Source organism: Peromyscus leucopus, chromosome 1, assembly GCF_004664715.2.
Source record: "Peromyscus leucopus breed LL Stock chromosome 1, UCI_PerLeu_2.1, whole genome shotgun sequence".
Taxonomy (NCBI): Eukaryota; Metazoa; Chordata; class Mammalia; order Rodentia; family Cricetidae; genus Peromyscus; species Peromyscus leucopus.
In genome coordinates this window covers 108,802,420-108,822,161 of record NC_051063.1, presented here as the reverse complement: position 1 = coordinate 108,822,161, position 19,742 = coordinate 108,802,420, and the positions used below count along the sequence as shown (strand labels likewise).

General features: G+C 46.0%; 1 protein-coding gene across 1 annotated transcript in view; it reads left to right on the top strand.

Annotated features, from left to right (window-relative positions):
• Positions 1 to 19,742, top strand: part of Tenm4 (teneurin transmembrane protein 4) — a 2,730,446-nt gene that overhangs the window by 2,133,280 nt on the left and 577,424 nt on the right. Inside the window, 1 exon segment of the mRNA XM_037206447.1 lies at positions 8,639 to 8,694. The gene's annotated coding sequence lies outside the window, so the exon portion shown is untranslated.

Sequence of the window (19,742 nt, the reverse complement as noted above, 5' to 3'; positions counted from 1 at the left end):
ATGACCTGAGGCCCTCAGCTGGATTATCTGTGACTCTATACCTGTCTGCTTCAGCCTCCATCCCATCGCCACCTTTCAGTATGTCTTCACGGCAGCCATCAAGGACTCAAGAACAAAGTGGGCCCCGTGCATCCGGCTTCAAACCCCTTGACTGTAATCCCACTGGTAGAACCAGAGGTCTGAACTTCATCCTTCCTAGTCCGCACGTTCAGCTGCTCTCTCAGAAGCTCACCATCTTCTTGCCTATCTGCCTGCCCATCCACATGGGTCCATAGTTCACACCTCCTGCCTGGACCTTCTGATGGCAAAGGCGGTTCCCAACTTCCACTCTCATCTACTCGAGCAGAGCTTTCACTGGGTCCCACTATTGAGTCCAGGCCCCCTTCCTCCACTTTGTGCTTTATACAAACATTTTGTCATCCAGGATGAGCAGTTGAAAGACAAAAGTGGAGCCAGGGAGGCGGCTCTCCTCTATAATTCTCATAATATACATGAATATTGTGATAAAGAGACCCACTTTGTAGATAAGGAAGACGAAGCTTGGAGGTGCTAAGTAACTTGTTCAGTGTCACATGACACCTTTGGTACAAATCTGGGGTTTGACACTTTGATAGGGGACATAGCCTCCAGGACCCACCCCTTCCTGAAGCACTATTAGAAGCTCATAGTGGCTGGGGAAGGGAGAATCATTTTTTGAGGATGCAACTACTTATAGGCCTCCTATATTCAAGGGGATGGTCCCATATCTGTGTACATACGGTCAGTACTACCTGAATTTAGTGCTTTATGAGAGAGGGGAGGGGCAGAATTCGGGAGGGGATGTGTTGGGAGTATATGGGGAGCATTGGAGGGAAAAATAGGGTGTGGTTATGATCATATTTCATTTTATGCCTGTATGAAATTCTCAAAAATAATTAATTTTTTAAAGTTGTGATTTGGACACAGACGAGGCCCATGCTCTCTCCGTTTTTCTCAGTCACCAGTTCCTTCCCATGTGCAGCCCAGAGATGGGGGCTGGCAATTGTGTGTCAAATGGAAGGGTGAGCATGAAATTGCTGGGTGGAGAAGTTGCTCTTCCAAGCAAGGCTTACTTGCTTGAGTTGTTAAGAGTAGAAAGCCTCTCTCCCATTGCTCCATGGGTCTGGTTGGAAATTGACAACATCCTGCAACATCTTGGGTAGTTATTAGACCTCGTGTGTTTTTAGATAAATAATGAAAACCATTATTTTTGTAGCAAACTCCCCCTGAAAGCAGTGTAATGCAGAACATCCCTCTGGGAGTGCCTGCAGATGGGACAGCTGTCTGGAGGCCCTGGCTGGTCCTTGGAAAGTCAGTTAATGCACCAGTGTTTCCTTCTTGGCTCTGCCAGGCCATGGGGATTTGTTAGGTGGTGGGGGTTGAGACCTTGTGTCTACAGTATATTTTTTTTTCATCCTAAATTGCGTCCATCATCCTGACCACACACGAGATGAAATCTAACTGAGAAGGAGTGAGAAAGGTCAGGACCTTTGATTCTAAAATGCCCAGGAGAAAGCTCCAGTGAGCATGTTTTGATACCCTAATCAGCAATAGAAGTCTAAGGGGAAAAATCCCGGCCCCAGCAAGGATGACATGAGAAATTACAGTGCGTCATCCTCGGGGATAACTTCCTCACTCGGCCATCTGGTGTCAAGGTGACTGGCCTAGCTTAGACCAACAGTTTTCCTGAAGAATTGACACTTGGAGCTCACACAACATGTTTGAGCTTCCAGGGTCTCTGGAGCCTCATGAATGAAGGGCTATGGCAGCTTCCAGAAGGACTGTTTATGCTTTCTTCATACCTGCTGTGTTGAGTCACTGGGGATATAACTCACTCAGGTCTGGCATCCACCTTGATACAAGACCAACCCCACGAGTGTCTCAGCCTTCCTGATAGGTGGGCCTAGAAGTTCAGGTGCTCCCTTTTCAGGGCAGTTAGAAGAATGACTGTGGCATCTACCTTCCATTCCATCCCCAAAGCTCACACATGGGCACAAGACAACTCTGGGATCCAGCTATGGTTTCTTCTTCAAGTCCTTGTTTCCCACTGGAATAGTAGGCTTTGGGAACTCAGTGAGTTCTGGCACCCCATCTAACCCTATCACCATCACCTCACCAGCTGGATTGATGTTCCAATGCCAGTTTGCCTGGGTGCTGAATCTAGGTCCTACCCAGACGTGATTGTATACTCCGGCAGTCTCAGCATTTGGGAGGCTGTGGGAGAAGGATCCCATGTTCTTGGGCTACAGGCCTCACCTGGCTGAAACAACCCAACAAGCAAATAAACAAAATCCTGGCTCTACTACTCAATGTATGTTTTGAGGCAACTCTGTCAGCCTTTAAGTGTTCCTGTTTCATCTGTAAAATAAGGAAACGACAGCCCCTAACTCACAAAACTGTGAACGAGGATTAAATGAAGTGATGTTTCTACAGCATTTAAAACAGTGCATGGTCCACTTGGGCTGCTCTGGCTGCACAACTAGAACAAGTTGCCTGTAATATCATGAGCAGGTCTAAACAAGGAACGCCAGATCTTTCAGCTGGGGCCTGAAGCCACACAAGACAGATACCGGGCAAGCAGCACACAGGGATTTGGGAAGCTTCAGAAAGATAGGAGCGGGGAGAAAAGGAACATTACTGCCCCGTGATGTGATGGCAGAAGCTTAAGGGATCCCAAGTAGAGAGGCACCAGAATAAGAAGCTGAACTATCCTGTTGGCAACTCAGGCTACCTCATTGCAATCATAGTGTTATCTGCCAATTTGTTGAATCTCTGATAGATGTCAGGCACATAAAGACGGTGGCAACCCCGAGGTTCGGTGCTTTCAGTATCCATGTATTTCAGGTGAAAACCTGGGCACTCAGGGAGATCATAAATGCTGCCTGAGGTCAACATGCTTGGGAGGAAATCGGAGGCAGGGATCAACCTCAGGCTCTCATTGTAGAGCCAGTGGTTGTTGGCAATGTTTTCTAAGGACTGAAGAGCTCCATCCATTGTCCCCACTACTCTTCCTTGGATATTGGGATGGAGAAGAGAATTTTTCAGGGGTGGGGGAAGAGATATTGACGCAATGACTAGAGTGTTTGTGGGTGAGGCTGAGGCAGATGTAGAACCCAAACGACTGGAGGTAACTTGGTCTTAGCTTCCTAATGGAAACCAGACTTTGACGGGGCCAGCAGAGGAACTCTGACCTTTCTTGGTGCCTCCTTCAGGGTCCAGAGATTCCTGATTTACTAAGATTCCACTTGCATATGCCAATGGTCAGAGAGGACCAAAGCAGGTTAATAACACATCCCCGGCAACTGGGTAGATTAACTTGAGAAGATTCTACGCTGACCTAAAGAGACGGCACCGCCCATCATCATTTCTTTTCCTGTTGCTGTGAAAAGAAACAACTTAAGGGGGAAGGGGTTCATTTCAGTTCACAGTTCAAGGTCCACTCCACCATGGCAGGGACATTAAGGCAGTGGGAGTTGAATGCAGGCAGCCCACATCACACCCACAAAGAGCAATGAGTGCAAGTTGATATCCGGCTCACTTTCTCCTCTTATCCAGTCCAGAATCCCCTGCCGAGGGAATGGACTCAGCCTTAATTACAATGGGTCTTCCCACAGGTATGCTCAGAGGCTCATATCCCGGGTAATTCTAGATCCTGTCAAGTTAAAAACTAATATCCCACCTGACTGTTTCTCTCCCTCTCTGACACCCGGTAGGAGAGTGGGTGCAGAGTGAGTAGAGTTTCAGTAATTTGGTGACTGGATGCTGTACTGAGGACAAGGTATATTCAGGGAGCAGAATAGAGATGTTGAGATGTAGTCAGAGGAGAGCAGAGCCTCTCTTTCCATTATCTACCCCCCCAATTTAACTCAGAAAAATAACCTAGGAGGAAATATCCATAAATATATGCCTGACTCTATAGAAAGAAAAATTCATCAAGTCAATAATTCCAGTCATGCAAATTTATTTTTGAATGTGGGAGGGAAGAGGGTAAATTTGATGTAATTACTACATAATTTGACTTAAAAATTGAGTCCCTTGAAGAGACATTTATTGAATGTGGGCACAGACAGTAGAGAGACACCAGAGCTGTGGAAGAGCATATGATGTGGATCTAGCCGTCTAGGCATTCCCAATTCTAGGATTCTTGTTGCCAAGGCTAAGGCTTGAATTTTATGTGTGAAAAAAAAGATGTGATAGTCCTTCATGACTGCTTTAAGTCAGAGGCCTGGCATTTGATATGAACTCTGTTTGTCCCCTCATCTTCTTTCTGTCATCATTAAAATCTGGCATGGTGACCCATACCTGTAATGCTAGGGACATGAATAGACACTCAGGACACCCAGCAGTGCTGTTCCCAACTTCTAGAAACAGCCTTGTAAGGCTCAAGGGCTTCCACACAAACTTCAGGCTTTTATTTCAATAGAGCAGGAAGTTTTGGGGGATACTCATTTATAAAAAAAAAAAAAAAAAAAAAAAAAAAACGGACAAACAAAACAGCCCAGACTTGTGGGGAGAGAATTGCAGTGGAGAATATGTGCAGAGTGGGCAGGAGAGTCCTGCAGAAATCCTGCGAGAGGCATTGGTGGCTTGGTGGAATTGGGGAATATAGGATCCCAGTTTATCTCTGTCAGTGTGGTAGGTGCATGGTGACTTGGTGTTTAAATCTGCATATCGTCATCATAAACATGTTTTTCTACATGTTTTAGCAATTAACTCTGTTAGGGAGTTAACATGCTTGCCATGCTAACACAGGGAGAAAAGCCCAGATCTCCCTTGGCTCTTATGGAGGGAGAGGAATGAAGTGATTTAAGGCATATTTGAAGGTGGAATTGATAGGTGTTGGGGAATAATTGGCCAGGGCCAGTGTGACATGCAGGATGGTGTCAAAACAGCTATCCGGGACTCTGGTGGAAGCAATTAGGAGACAGTGCTGTGATTGAACATGCTCGAAGAAAGCTCACAACAGCAGCCTCTGCAACTGTAATAATAAGGGAAAAGACAAATGGCCAATCCTTTTGTACCAACACAGAGAATCTAGCACCTACTCAGAAATGGATATAGGGCAGCAATCATGTTAACTCCCCAACAAAGTTAATTGCTAAGACATGTAGAAAAACACGTTTACGTTGAAGATATGTAGATTAAAATTCCAAGGGACCATGCACCTACCACGCAGACAGAGGTAAACCAGGATCCTAATGTTTAATATTGACAAGAGCAAGAGGAGCTGGTGTGAGCATGGGCTGCTGGTAGAGATTAAAGTTGATGCATTCTTTTGGGGGGCGCATTTACACATTTTTAAAAATGTTCAGCAGCATAGCCTAAGTATATAATCAGACTGCCATGTGAGAAATATGTATGAAATATTAATTAGCAAAAAAATTGGAACGCTTATACCTGCATCAGTGGGGGATTAATTACCTATCTATATAGACATTTTACAGTATGCTATTTTACTAAGTTGAAAAGACATTAAAGTCAGTGTACATGGTGTGACCCTGCTTTGTAAAACATCTGAACACATACTATGTCTACATCTGTTTCTCAGTATCCTTCCTTATAGAAAGGCTGGAGGGGCCTGGATCTAAATTGATACTGCCAGGTGGTAGGACCTGTTGAAAATATTTAGCGTATTCTGGTAAATAAAAAATGACTTTAAAAGAGAAATGATCTATGACTGAAATATCACAGACTATAATAATTGACTAGTTCTGATGTGGATTGGTGGCCAGAGGACTCCAGAGAGAGGGGTTGTTGGACTGGGGGAAACTGATCAGGGCTATGTGCCATTGCTGCTTTTGACAAGTCCTCCTTGAAGGACTGAGAACTTTCACCAAAGCAGGCTAAGCTACTTCTACAGGCCTTTTCACCTTTTTACTCTCTTCTCATAAAAAATTCACGCCAATTAATTTTAAACCGATGACAGTAAGTGGGAACTTAGACTTCTAACAAGCCCTCTCCACAGCCTCATCAGCCAGAGTTCAGCACAGCCCCTTGGTGGCTGGGGTTTCGTCCTCCTTTCCAGTGACGGTGGAGTCCTGCAGGTTATATGACAGGCCCTTTCTATTCCCTTGGTTACTATCTTGGATCTTTGAATAAAGAATCACTTTCAGTCACATGTTTCGAAGCCTGGATGCTTCTTGCTAAAGTGCCCTTTTTGGGATCTTAAATAGCTATTGATAGGATCGCGTCACTTTATGGAAACGCTGACGGTGTTACAGAATGGGCTGAGCCTGCCTTGACTTGGAAATAGAACTTCATTAGTGGCCAAATGCCAGGGCGTTATAGATTGGAGCTCGGAGAACAGGTTGCAGGAGAGGGAGTAAATAAATTCACAGGGCACTGGATTAGACATGGCAAGTCCTAGCTTCTTCAGCTGCTGCTATACGACCTTGGGAAACTTTTGTGATGTAACAAAGTATAAAGTTCTCTAAGTTCTGAGGCCGAAGAACAGCCAGGGGCCAAATGCAAGCATCCCCCCAAGTGGTAGATGGATGAGAATTTTAGACTTCCAAAGTTACATATTCTAATGAGATCTGGGCAGATATGTGACGTAGACAGCACCTGAACCCTGGCGGTTCGTAGACATGTGTGTGTAGAACAGCTACTATGATGAACTCTTTTGCATTGTCAGCAGCCCTTTTGCAATTATAGACCCCCAACTTTGTCACTAGGTTGCTTTTTATTGGACCACTGAGAGAAGGGCAAGAAATAAAGAGCTGCAGGAACTCCTTTTATAAATCCCTTTAAAATGAAGTTAAGAGCCAGGGAGATGGCTCCATAGGTAAATTCACCTGTCAGCAAACCCAATGTCCTGGGTTTAGTTTCTGAACCCACATGGTGGAAAGAGAGAACCAGTACCCACAAGTTGTCCTCCGACTTCCACCTGTGTACTGTCACATGGCCCACCCCCACATGCCCATGAAATAAATACCTAAAATGTAAAGTAACAGAAACTCTGAAAATTAAGTGAAGCAAAGAATAAAAGTGAATTGAACTTGAAAAGTTGGTAAGTTATGGTATAAATGACACACAGATATGGAAAACAAAAGTGACGGCGGCTTGCAGGGGCTGCAGCAGACCTAGGATGGATTGCCAGCCAGGCTGAACTGGCCTTCTCGGTTGTGAAAATTTCCCAGTGTGGTTGTGAGGATCATGAGATCATATCTGTAAGTAGTGTCAGCTCAGCAGCTGTCACATAGTAGGGGCACAGATGGACGGGTTTCCTTTTCTTTCCCTTGGCCTCTTGTTTCTAATTTGAAAGCAGAATCTGTAAGTGGCTGGCTGACCTGCCTCCCTTACTTCCCAGACGAGGTGGTCAACTGAAGGCGAGGGTGAGTCCAGTGGCCAGACTGGCCCACCCTGCACTCCACTGGACCCAGTGTAGCCAGTACTACTGCCAGAGACCAGAGCACAAGCCTTCAAAGTGCTCGGAGACAGGGACTCGAGGGATGAGGCTGAGATAGTAGAAGAAGGGCAGCAGTCCTGGTCTAACACTGGGGACAAGAAAAGGAGGACTCATCGTGTGATGAGTCCTTTAGATTTCATGTTATATTGTCCTTCTATGAGAAATGGTAAACTATATACCTAGGAGAAAAATGATTGTAAGAATGATTCACAAACGGGGCTGCAGAGATGGCTCAGCCATTAGGAACTCTTCCCCACCTCTTCTAGACGACCTAGATTTCAGTTCCCACCACTGTGTTGGATGTCTCACAACCACTGTAACTCCCACTCCAAGGGACCTGATGGCTGCTTCTGGCCTCCAAGGGCCCCTCACACACACAATAATTACTCACACAAATATACATTAATAAAAATTTAAAAATAAATATTAAAAAATTATCCACATAATAAAAGAGAGAGTATGAGATAGTTCTCTCTGTGATCTTTCTTACAGTGTCCCTAGCATTGCATGTTGGCATCTATGAAAATCAAAAGTGTGCCAAAATGATTGGAATGCTGAATTTTCCATACTGAGATATAAATGTAACCAGAGTTACACTGTCCTGCCCAGTCCCACAGCTGCTTTTAAAATAATCACTTAGAGGCTTAATATTAATTATAAATGATAGGCAGGTAGCTCAGGCTTGTTACTAACTAGCTCTTGCACTTAAATTAACCCATATTTCTATTTATGCTTTGTCATGTGGCTCGTGACTTATTACTTCATTTTTTACACATCCTGCTTGCTCTATAGCTGGCTGGCATCTCCTCAACTCTGCCCTCCTTCTTCCCAGCATTCTCACTTTGGCTGTCCTGCCTAACTTCATGCCCAGCTACTAACCTATCAATGTTTTATTAAACTAGTTTGAGTGACAAATCTTTTTAGTATACAAGAGGATTATTACACAGCATTTCAGCCATTTAGAATTAGAATTTGCACTACATATAAGTACTGCTGGTGTTATGCTTGACACAGAACCATCATCCAACTTAATATTTTTTGTGCTTATACTTCATTTTGTGAATAGTTCCCTGATGACCCCTGAGCATCAGAAACATCTCCTATTCCATGGGCTAGTGAGTAGGTGGCAGGCAGTGTTAGGTGTGGAATTTGTGGTGCCTGTGAGTGCAGAGGACACCCAGGGTTCATTGTGGTTGTCTTCTTGTTTTGCAGATGGACAATCTGAGGCTGAGAGGGGGCTAGTGATTTCTCGGACACTTGGGCAGTAGGTAAGTTATGATGCTGCATTGGGCCTGAATCAAGGTCACCAGGGCTTCAGCTCTGCAAGCACACGCACTCCAGTCTCCTGACTTTTCCGTTTTATGCAAAAGTAAGGAAATGAATCAAGCTGGTTTGAAGTGTTTGGGTATTAACTGAGTGGTGATTTTATCTGTGTTTTATTGCCGTGATCTGGTTGAGCTTTTGAGGAGGCAAGTTTGTGCAGATCTCTTGGGCCCATGTTAGGCCTTTCCTCAGGACGGTAGGACTCATTAGAACCTGACTGGTGTGCCACTCATGGTCTGCCTCTTTGGTAGACCTGAATGTTTTGTGTAATCAGGAGTCAGTGGATCTGTTCTCGGGTCCTGCAACAACCTATTCTGTGACTTTCAGCAAATCATTTCACCCCTCATCTTCAGATCTGTTCATTTTCAGTGATTCTTTTGAACTGTTTTTCATCAGAATATCAGGCTTCAGCTCTGTGCTGGACACAGAATGACAAGTTAATATGGAGTAGGCTGTGTCTATGGGATATTAGCCTCCCCTTCCATCATTATCATTTCATAGAAACTTCTAACACACGCTTTGGAGCTCATGGTTATAGTGATTTTGCGATTGATACATTTGTTGTAGAATGGAACACCATCGGTGAGTGTTATTTGGCACAGATGGTAAATTTATGAATGAGAAAGTGCCATGGATGTGCTTGAGACACAGACTAATGCCAAGGCATTTCTGATCTCAATGAACTTCCCTCCAGGGGTTTCGTCTCATGGATGAGAATTACTTAAAAATTCTTTGGTGGTTTCATACATGTATATAATGAAATTTAGTTGTGAATGAACATTTTAAACCTATTCCTTAGCAGAAAGGATAGTGCTGGGGGAAGTGGACATCAAGCTCGGCCCTATGCCCATGCGTGGATATTTTCTGCATAGAGTTTTTTTGTTGTTGTTTGTTTTGTTTTGTTGTTGTTGCTTCCCCACGTCTAAGTCTTTATTTTACAGAAAGCAGTGCCTTCCCTTCCCGGAGTGAAGATAGTTGTGAGCTCTGGGCAAGCTGGTAACTAGAGTGAAACCTGCCCAGGGCCAGGGCCATTGCCTCCAAGTGGCTGAGATTTTACAATCAGAGAGACACTGCCAAGGGCTGTGGGGCACACTCCCCTTGTTGTGCAGTGACCCTGCTGAAGGCTGCTGCTTCCCAGAGCTTACTGGCTGCAGATTCTAAAGCAGGCTCTGAGCTCTGCCTTTGCAGACCCTTGCCTCGGGCACTGCATGGAAAGTGCTAAGGATTAGAGGCTGGGCTGTTTGTTTATATGGAGGACAACTTCTGGTAGCTGAAGCTCTTGGGCCCCTTCAAAGTCCAGAATTTCAAAGGTTGCATGAATAACCTCAGGCCCAACCTGGTATTTCTATTTGAGTGGGGGGGGGGGGCGGGTGGCTGTTGGTCCTATTTAATGGAGAAGACACACATTGTTGGTTAAGGGGGAAGGGAGGAAGAGGAAGAGGATGAGAAAAAGAAAGCACCTGTGTGTGTGTGTGTGTGTGTGTGTGTGTGTGTGTGCGTGTGCGTGTGCGTGTGTGTGTGTGTGTGTGTGTGTGTGCGCGTGTGTGTGTGTACAATACTTAGAAAGCAATTCTTACAAGAAAAAAAATATATATCCAGCAGGGCTCTGAAATGGGCTTAAAATGATTTATTTTAATTTTTTATTCATGTGTCTGTATTAGTGTATGCCACATGTGTGTAAGCATTAGTCTGGAAAGGCCATTGGATTCCCTGAAAGCTGGCGTTATAGGTGTTTGTGGTGTGGGTGCTGGGGACTCAGTGTGGGTCCTATGGAAGAGCAGTAAGCACTCTTAGAACTGAGCCATCTCTCCAGACCCTGGAATGGCTCTGAACAAGCCTTATCAACCTCTCTGATGACAAGGGGAGGCCAGCTGTCCCTTCATCCTGGCTAGAATTACCCAGATCTCCCTTACCTTCTTTTTTGGAGTCAACTACAAAATCTTGCTTCTTACACTAATCTCTCTGTGGCAGGCACCCCCCCCCCTCCACACACACATACACCCTTTACAGTACCCCTTCCCTTCAGGGCTGTGATCTCTCCCTCCACCTGTCTCACTCGGCACTAACAAAGCAGGTGACTGCCTGGCCTGACAGGTGATAGCTGCCATGCTCTCGGAACCTCATCCCCTGATGTTCAATGTTGTCCCAGCACGAATCTTTGGGGTCTTTGTTCAGCAGTTGCTCTGAGGTTGGAATTCGTGGACGGCTTCCTTTCTTTGCAGGTCACTTTCAGCTGCAGACAGCCAGCAGGGCAAAGCCTTTCCCTGCCAGGTAGGGTTTCCCTTCATCCCAAACAGGGCAAGGGGAAGGCCTGTTGAAAGGCAGACTTGGCTCTACATTGTGAGCGCTCTGCCAGGTCTCCTGAGCAGAGCCCATTCCCAGAGCGATTATCTTTCCTGCATGAGAAGCAGGTGCTTGGTGACAGGAAGCAGGGCAGGCTTAGCAACAGACTTATCAGGCTCTCTACAAGAATGTCGCTCCTGTAAACAGGTCTGAGTCTGTGTTGTTTGGTTTCTCTCACCTGCTCAGTTGATGGGCCGGTGCGGTGCGGTGCACTCTAATCTGCACAGCTCTGCTGCAGAGGTAATCAGTCCCTGCAATGTGAGGTTCTGTCTGAAGTACTCCTGCTTATCCCCACAGTAGTCTGAAAGGGACTAGGCCAGACAGGTTGTGGTCTCCAGAGAAGCTTCTGACTCCCTCTAGGAAGCCCCGCGGAGTAGGTATGCCCGTGCGTGCATGCGTGCGTGCATGCGTGAGCGCGTGCGTACATGTGTGTGTGCGTGCGTATGTATGTATGTATGTATGTATGTATGTATGTATGTATGTATGTTATGTATGTATGTATGTATGTATGTATGTATGTTTCTGCACTTTAGTTCTAACTTGGCCTTCTATTCACCAAATCTACTCAATCTCTTTGCACAGGCTGTTGCATACTGGTCTTGAAAGTGAGCCTTGTCTGTGGCTGCCTAGCCAGGGGACAGAGACGTGCTGGGGTCAGATAAGATGCCTGTTCCTTATATTGATCTTCCCAAGGCAGCTTCCCCCTCACATACTCTGTAGCCCCCTCTCCCTCCAAGGCTGTGACTTCTCCACTTGCCATGCTCATAAGGGACAAAGCTGGTGTCTGGATTGACAGGAGCGGGCTGCTCTGTGCCTGAAACTCTAACTCCTGGTGCCTCACGTTGTCCTAGCAGGAAACTTAAGAGTCTGCTTAGATGGTGGATCTATCTCTTTCAGCCTCAGTTTCCTCATTTTTTTTAAATGAAGGGCAAATTGCTGATAATCCTTTAGGTACACCTGACAGATATATAATAGCCACCATTAGTGCCTGTCACAGAAGCAGCAGGAGCCGGGTGTCAGTATTGACAGTGCATCGTTTTTATAGAACTTTATATTCTCCAAGGTTCTTTTACGTTTGATCCTTCAACAACCCCACAAAAGAAGCAAGACCAGGACAGTTCTCCTGACTGGAGATAAGGAGACTGAGATCATGAGAAAGGTGACGGGAGTTTTCTTCAGTCAGGTGATGAAGGCCTGAGTGGAGCCAGCAAGAGCCTTGCAGCCTTGTAGAGGTGGGGGTAAACCTTGGGTGTCTGGGAGAGCCTAGAGTGCCCAGCTTTTCCTGGAGCTCAGATCACTTTTCCCCTGTCCTCCCACCCCCACCACCCTGTGTCCTATTTATTTGAAGCCTTCTGCCTGATTCTTGTCAACTGCTTCATCTGTGGGTCTAGCTTCTGGCTCCCCGGGCTGACATCTTTGAGCTACAATGGGCTCCAAACCAGAAGAGCCACTGAGCATCAATCCTGCCACACACCTCGGTGGCCTGTTGCCTGCCTTCAGATTTACCCAGACACACAGTCCAGGGCTGGGAGAGCACAGCCACTCAGTGGCACCTTCCCCATGCATTCCTGAATGGTCTTGCTGCCAAGGCTTATTCTACCCCCTGGCCAATGGACATTAATTAATATCAACAAGACCCTTTGGTGACTTACTATGTACAATGTGTATATGTATTTTCTAACTTTTCTCAAGATGAGATAACTCCATTTCAAAAAGTTAGTGAATGAGGCCAAGATTACACAAGTATCTGGCAATAATTCTGGAATTTGTATCCAGGTATTTAGACTAGAAGCTGTAAACACTGGCCTTATATGAAGCATGTAGCATACAATACCTAGCCCAAATGGGGTGTCACTGACTGGTGCTGGTTCTTTTAAAAATAATGCTTCATTCTAACCCTCGGTTGTCTGTGGTCTTCTTCCATTGGATGGTGAGGTTCCCTGAGGTAGCAACTGGAAGCCTCAGCCTCAGCGGGCACAGGGTCTGCGGCAACTAAGGTATACAGGATGGAATGATCAACAGTGTTAGTAGTAAGTTATTGACTGTGTGCTAACTGTGCATAACACTAAGGGCTGTATGTGTCACTTAGGGATGAGATGAGCACCGAGAACTGTGAGTGAGGTGAGGTGACTTCTTCATTGTGTAGCCACTCTTAGTATGGACTCTTTCTAAATAGTACAGGGTTTGGTCACTCCATGTGGCCTCTTGATGCACTCAGGTATATAATTAGCATAGATATGTGAGTCTGGTGCTGATATAACTTGGCATACTGTTTGTACTAGACTAAACTGTTTGTACTAAACTGGCACTCAGGGTTACTCTATTGTAGTAAGTAGAAGTGTGTTCTAAAAGTATGATAAAAACATACTAGATCATAAATTCACACAGTAGCTTGCTATCGCTATCAAGTAGTGTATACTGTAAGCAACACACATGCTACACTTTCATACCTCTGGCAGTGCAATAGCTTGCTTACATTAGCATCACCATACTCATATGAATAACACATTGAACTCTACCATGATAATGGTGTTACTGCAAAGCAGTAAGAATTCTATCAGCTCAGTTATAATCTCAGGAGACTGCTATTGCGTATGTGATCTGTTATTGAGCCAAACATCCCGGTGTGGCATATGACTGAGTTATTTTGTTTAATTTCTGCAGCACCCTCTACACTAGATGCTGTAGTTATCACCATCTTACAGTAAAGGCAATGGCTTGAACACGTTGAGTCACTTTCCCAGGTTGCACAACTTAACAGACTTGGGGAGGGATCTGGCATAACAGACATAAGAGCTGGTGCTCAGTGGATGTCCTGCCCACGGAGATGCACTGGTTTCCTTAAGTAATCTTCCTCATAGACACAGCTGGCAGTCGTGGCTGCATCTGTGAATTCTTATGAAGCTGTCACTCAAATCTAGTGCCTGACAACCTAAAGCAGTGTTTCCATGCAGCCATGTAATGTATGAAAGATGAGATGAAGAGCCACTAATAGAATCAGTGTACAATGGGGTCTTTGTGGGGAGTAGACCTCATTTGTAACATACAGGTAGGACAAGGGCAGCATCAAGAGATGCTATCTAAATTCATGGGAAATACTGGGGAAATTTGCAGCATCCTCTGGGGGATAGCTTTTTTTTTTTTTTTTTTTTTTTTTTTTAGATCTGGCAAGTTCTCTACAGCCAAATTATTGGTGAGTGAGGCTGAGTGAAGGGAGGGGGAGGCAAATCATGATGCATTGCTCTCAAGGGACCACCTTGCCACAAGACCTCCTGGGCCTGTGACGTGTTTCATCATGTGGAGTTTCATCTTATGCAAGCTAGCGAAATGGTCCTCCAGCCTCATTGTGGCAAGTTAATTGACCCCTTGTGACTTTGTCCAAAGGATAGTAGGAACATGTGCTCTTGCAAAGTCAAGCAGCAGAGAAGCTGAACTGAGTCAGAAAAGAGGGCCTTGGAGAGGCTCCAAGGGGCTACTGGAATGTGACTAGATTTCTGATGGAATCCATAAGCTTCCAGGGTTCCCTTACATTGCATGACTCCAGGCTTTGTTCACATTCTCGGAGACAGCAATGACTAAGTGGCATCCTATATAATAAGTAGCCGAGCCGGGGGAATCTGGTGAATTGAAAGGTAACCAGAGTAACCATGTGATGACCAATGAACTAGAGCATCAGAGACTTGCCTTTGGATAGAATCAGAGCATGGCTGTCTTGGTGGCTGTCCCTGCGCACCAAAGGGAGAGTCTGCCCTGGGTCTTGAGCTGAAGCCCAAGGTCCTGTCTCTTTCCTGCACTGCAGTGGTTTTTCACCCAAGCTCTTCAGAGCATGGGTATGGGCCAGGAATCCTCTCTGGGACTTTTATGTGAGATAAGCTGGAAACTCTCTCTTGACTCTTGGGCCCCAGCTATGGCGTCTCCCCTCTCTATTTATGTGTTAGGTTTCTATGATGGTGGGACAGATGTTCAGCTGGGGCATGCGCCCCCCACGGCAGTGTTGTTCTGCAGCCCACACCCCTCCCCATTGTCTGTTCTGATTGTGCAATGCCCATGGACAGCAGTTGGTAAATACTTTGCATTTGACTTCCATTTGCGAGCTGTCCTTTGTGCAGAGCCCAAGGGACCGCCTCATGCCAGTTGCTCTTCACACAGGTCCAGCAGGACAGTGACTAGTCATCAAGCCGCTGCTGCACACAACTCAACACTCAGGCTTGGTGACAACTGCTTGTTCTGCTGACTAGTCTGCCCCAGGGTCGCAAGGTCCCTGGGAAGTCACCAGCTCACAATGGTACATGGGGCTGGTGGATTTGTCTGTAGCCCAATCTTCCCATCAAAGCAAAAGCCCAAGGTTCACTGCAGTGGTGGGCCCGGGCGCTGGATCTGTCTTTGCTGTCTCAGCCACCGCATGTCTCATCAGTGAACAGACAGCACCACATTGTATCACATGACTTGAGACTCACCCTGCAGAGCCGGTGAGAGCAGCTCCCTCAAAAGAGTAAACAGTGAGGCTTCTCGGGCAGAACCCCTCCTGTGTGCGTGTCCTTTACTCATTTTGTTCTAAAAAGGCAACAAGTAAGTGGAATGGCAGAAGAAATAGTCTATGAAGATAAATGTGTGCACTCAGGATCCAGGTAGACCAGGGTTTCTGGAAATAGGTGAATTTCCTGTCTCAGTTTTCTGGTTGATAGAACGTGAATGATGATAGAAATGGTATTTAACATGTACCATGTACCCAGCAGAATTTAAGCATGTAGATGGCAATCCTTGCTAAGAAACACAGCATAATTCCCTCTTCATCCTACAGATGGGGAAACTGAGGTACAGATGACTGGGCAAGTTCTCTAAGGGCACATGGTAGAGCCAAATGGTAGAGCCAGGCCTTACACTTAGATAGCATGGTGGCAGGAGCCATACTTAACCTGTGTGCTTCTCTGGCTCTATGTGGGACTATGTAGGAATTGTAAGGAACATTCCTGGCTCAGGAACTAGAGCTGGGCTCCATTTCTACCTACTTGTTCTGTCTATCAGAAACAGGGAGCATTCCATTCAGAGCCCCTCCTGTGTGCTCAGTACCGTACTCTAGGTTCTGTGTCCATCATCTCCTTTCAGTATCACAGCCTTAGTCCCGATGCAATCATGCAGGCGAGTGAAAAGCACGATGATAAGTCTTCTCAACAATGAGCTACCCATCGAGGGAGGAGTCCAAGCAGAAGCAAGAAGGTTCTTGTCCAGCCTGTAGCAGACACTTAGACATTGAAGTGTTACACTATCTTCTGTCTCCACTAGGCTCTTCAGTACTTGCTGCAGGATCTGGACATAACCAAGACTCTGGGGTCTCGGGATAGCAGAAAGACAACCAGTTCAAATTGTCCCCTAAGCGAATTCCCATGTTTTCCAGCACTCTCTCCTGAAAGGCATTGGAATCAAGAAAGGCAGAGTTCAGCCTAGGCTTTGCAATAAAAGTGCTGTGTGGTGTGGGGACCATTTAACCTGTCTGTGCCTTTTGTTCAAAGGAGTTCATGATAACCTGGCTTCACTGTCCCTGTGATAATACATCTAAGTTGATATCAACTGCATCATGCTGAGAGTCGGGGGAATGTATTCTTCAGGCCCCTGATGACATCTTTGTTCTATGATGATCCCCCAGAACTAAACTGTGGACAAGAGCAATCTCACCTAGAGTCAGAGGCTAGGAGGAGGAGTGTCTGAAATGAGAGGAAAAGAGCCAAACCAGCAAAACTTTACCTCAGGTATCGGCCACGGAGAAGAAAGATTGAAGAACTTATCTTTGAGTTCCCTTGCCACTTAGGAAAAGGAAGAGCCGAGGGTACACATGCTGTCTCCATTGGCTAACACCGAGTGCTTTTTGAGAGTAAGTAAACACAGATGACAAGCTATTAGCTAGGCACAGTGACATGGAGCATATGCAGGCATGGCAATACAATGATGGACTGAGTGGGGTGTCCCTGACTGGGTCTGGGGAAGATTTCCTCACAGAAGGTTTACAGGGGCATGTTCCTCAAACCAACCACTCTCAGTGAGAATAGGAACCAGGACAAGGTGGAGGGAATGGTGGGGGTGGGGGGAGCTACAATGTAGTCACATCTGTTCTTCAGTTGACCCCACTGCAAACATGGGGCCGGGATGCCGCTTCAGCCCACACTGCATCTAGTGCAGTTCACCTTACTGCCCGTGCAGTGACAGCTACAGACTGCCCACAGGTGACCACTGTTTGAGCGAAAGGCCATTTGTAGAGAAGGACTCAACTGAGGATCCAACAGCAACCCTCTCCAGAGCTGGAGGAGTGAGTGTCTTAGTTCTCTTGCTCACAGCAGGCAGCTGCCATTCTTGCCTGCCAGCCCTCCGTAGACACCTCTGGTTAACACTGAGTTCTTTACTACTGTGTTTCAGTGAAGTCTCAGAACTCCCCCAAATGCGGTGCTTTGGATAAATGTTCTCAATCACTGGAATCCACTCATGAGAAGGAACTTATTAGTTCCTTTTGCCCCCTCCATCTGTAGGGGACATTTATTGATGGTGTAATAATAAGTCTTCAGTGTTATGATTGAGCTGGCAAGATCGAACACTTGGCAGACCTCGGACAATTTCCCTGACATGTCTGCTGGAAAATGTGATTTTCTCGTATTTTTCCTTATTATACTCCCTGACCACATTCCATTTAAGTACAGACCTATGTTCTTGCCTCGCTCAATGCACCTTCCCCTACCCCAAATTCATTTCTTTTCCCCTTTATTTGCTAGTCCACACTCCGTTTGCAGTTATGGTTAATCCCCAGTAAGGCTGACCATGCAATTAGCCCTGTAGCCTTCCTACCATGGCAGGTTGTATCCATGTTAGTGGATGTGGATGACCTAGCAGAGCTCAGGGAGGTTACAGTGTTTTCTGAAGATCAGAAATCCTGTGAGAGATAAAAAACCAGGCTTTATCTTGGCTCCATGGCTCCCTAAGTCTGTGCTCCTGTGTTCTCCTTTCTGTACTTTTGGTATATTTGCTAGGGTTAACTTGTGTGTGTGTGTGTGTGTGTGTGTGTGTGTGTGTGTGTGTGTGTGTGTGTGTGTGTACCACCTTCCATCACTTTCCACCTCATCTTTTGAGACAGACTCTTTCAGTAAACCTGGAGCTCACTGGTTTGAATAGATTGGCTCTCCAGAGAGTTCCCAGGACCCTTTTGTCTCTGTGCTGGGATTATAGAGGTATGCTACCACACTCAGATTTTCACATGAGTGCTGTGGATCAAACTCGGGTTCTCATTTACCCATTGAGCCATCTCCCCAGCCCCTGGGGTGATTTCTCAATGGTGTTCCTTGGCGAATGGGGTCTGGCCTTTGGTTGTTATTCCAACATGCTGGTTGTTAATCTACCAAGTCAGTGGAAATCATGTTGGAGTTGTGGGAGCTACCCACCCCTGCCCTCACCCCCAAAACACACTGAACATCTTGGAGAACCTTCTGTTTCTTTCCCAGGTACACACTGGTTCTCAATCTGAGCAGAGTAGAGCCTTTTATTCATTTCTATACATGTTTGAACTGCAAGGGGCCTTTGGGACCACAAACTTGCTGTCAGAGCCACTGGTCTGGGGTAGACACCTAAGCCAAGTCAGGGCTGGTAATGACTCTCAATAAATGACACTGCTCGTGGTCCAGCTGGCCAGCAGCCACAAGCTTGCCAGTGCCCCTCCAGGGTTGCTGGGGTCATTGAGTGGAAGGTCTGCATTTTGCTGCTGTCCTTGCCTTCATGGAAGTTGGTTTTGGTAAAGGCAGGAGTTTGGTTCTGAGCTGGAAGCAGACTTCACCAGAACCTAAGATAGATTAGAGCATTTCAAAGAAGACCCACTGAGGCCCAGTTCTGTTCTAAGTGTTGAACTAACCCCTAGGGTCACAGGCATAAAACAGTGTCCCAGAGTTTAGATTTTAAGCATAGTTCCTCAGCTCCTTGGCACTGTGTGTCTTCTGTACTGTCTGTGTGCCTTTGGCCCTTGAGATGATGACCTCTCTATATAGAATGGAATTTAGAATCAGCATGAGTGAACAAAGAGCCTGATTCGAAGCTTCACTTCTGTTTTGGCTACAGATTTTCTGTGCAATCAAGCATAGGTCAGTTGACCTCTCTGGTCTTTATGGTTACTGTGGTGTCTGTACAGACTGTGTTCACTGTATTGCTCAGGCCCCAAATCCTGGGGGAGCAATGGTATAATGGTGGTGTTCTGGGAATGAGGAATGCTCTGCTTTCCTGACATGGCCTAACTTTTCTTAGGGAAACACAAAAACACTTGATTCACCCCAGACTGTCACCAACAGATGGATAAATAATTCTATACCAGTCTAACTTGGTAAGCCAATGCATTTACTGAAGTTATTTATGGAAGCATGAGGGGTTTCTTATATAAGTATGGGTGACTCAAACGTACCACATCACCAAACAGTACCAACTCCTGGTCAGCCTCTTCCCTTCCATACTCTTCAGCATCCCTCCATACTCCCACCCCTCACCAAGCTATAACTACTTCATCATCATTACCATGGGCCTGGCAGTAACTGAGTTCTTCTGCTTGTCTCTGTGTCATGTCTGTGTCCAAGGTCAACTGTAGGTCATCCCAGGTGCTCTGCTTCATGATGGCTGATGGTCCTACCTC